This window comes from Juglans microcarpa x Juglans regia, chromosome 2S, assembly GCF_004785595.1.
Source record: "Juglans microcarpa x Juglans regia isolate MS1-56 chromosome 2S, Jm3101_v1.0, whole genome shotgun sequence".
NCBI lineage: Eukaryota > Viridiplantae > Streptophyta > Magnoliopsida > Fagales > Juglandaceae > Juglans > Juglans microcarpa x Juglans regia.
In genome coordinates, this window is record NC_054597.1 from 9927258 (window position 1) to 9929267 (window position 2010).

The window sequence follows — 2010 nt, forward strand, 5'->3', positions numbered from 1 at the left end:
TAAGCCTATTGGGCGCTCGACCAAGAGTAATGGACTTTGTCCCGATACTCGACCCCAGGATCCAAACTTGCCCGTGAAGCAACTCACAGCAAGGAAAAATAAACAATGATGGTTGATGGGACAGAAAAGCCTGACGCCACTAAGCCGTACCTCGCTCATGGGGACTTGAACAGGGCAGAATGTGAAAGACAAAAAACGTTTGATCTTCTGACATGGGAACGTTGATAGACCACTGAAGACACCAGCTGAGTGAAGCAAATCAAGGAACCATGATGCATTAATGATGTCATTACCCTAACAACACGCCACATTAATGACATCGTCACAGAGACACGCTGTAATTAAAGGACTTTGACAAAAGGAACAGTAAAAATGGCATGGGCTCCACAGGAGCAGGCACGATCTGCACCCCAGACTCTCAGTATAAAGAGCAATTTTCAGGTACGAAAAAGCCTTTTCCTCTGGTCTCTAGACTCTCATTATTGACAAACTTCCAAAATACTTTACTGACTTTGGCATCGAAAACTCCCCAACCCCAAGGCAACTCTCTCCCAGCTTATTTTTTTTTTCGTTTTCTTAAACTCAACTCTAAAGACCTGAGTTGTTGGAACCTAGCCTAAAGTAGTACGAAACACGACATTAACAAGAACAAATTGAAAAGAGAGAACCTGGTGTTGAGACACGTTGTGACAGATGCTTTCCTAAGGTTATGTTTGGTTGTTGAACCAAACTCAACTCATCTCAATCCAATCATTGATGAGACTAACTACTTTTTCAACTTCTGATAAAAAAAAGTTAAACTCATTTTAACCTACTTCATACATTTTAACTTAAAAAGTTAAATTTATCTCAATCTAAAAAAATTAAACTCATCTCAATGAGACTCATAAAATACTATTATTCACAGCTCAACTTAACTCATCTCAATATCCAAACGTAATCTTAGAGTTGATTCTGCCTCCAAATCTTGACATGGCTTATAAAGGAAAATGATATTCCTAACGAGAGTCTCCGCCGATTGTTTTTTTAAGTTAATGATTAAGAAAATATTTTTAATGAGATTGTGATTTTTTTAAAAGAAATGTTAAAAACAATGGGGAGAGTCAGTGTAACAGCGCCCTTAAACCAAAAAAAAAAAAACCTTTGGCTGGGATTGTCAGGAGAAATTTCTAAGCTATTATTCCTTTTTTCTGAATCTTGCCCATGCACATAGATATCAATGTATTTTCAGAATTTTCTAAATTATGTTTTCTTTATAAATTGAGAAAAAGACAGACACAATATGTGTATATTATCGCATTAAATGCTACTCGTGTATAATATGGATCTCAATATCAAATGAAGTAGATTTAATATGTATTTATTTCTTTTGAAATTATATAAAAAAAATTTCCTAATGGGATGTAAATATACTCTAGAAGTTCTGATATTTTTATGCTTATTTTTTCACAATTTAGTGGTGGTGATTGTCGACCAAACGCGGAATTCATCGGCTTGCCAAAACTAAAAAATAGATCTGTATTTTCATTCTCCGAAACATTAATCCAATAAGAGAAATCAGTGTAGGCCCAACACTTTCGGATGTGGGTTTTGTTTTCTTATTGTCATGTCAAGTCTCATGGCCCATGTAGGAGATTTCAAGTAAATAATACCATTAGAAATGGCCACACTGTTTTCATTATATTATAGATATTTAGATTATAAAATTGTAAAACAAATCTTATTTGTGTTGGATGCACCATCAATTCAAAAATCTAGGTATAAACGTGAGTTTACAAAAATAAATATTTTACATCGAGTGAATTAAGGTTGTAATTGAGCCGAGTTCGAGCGAGTAGTACCAAGTCAAACTCAACTCAATTATCAAATAGTCGGTTCGACTTGGACTCAAATCAAGTTGAGTTGAATGCTTGATTTTAGCGCTCGATTTGATTTTTAGTCGAGTGTTGTGTCGAGTTATTAGATACAATTAAAAAGAAAAACTGACTTCATTGAAATTAGAATAAACAT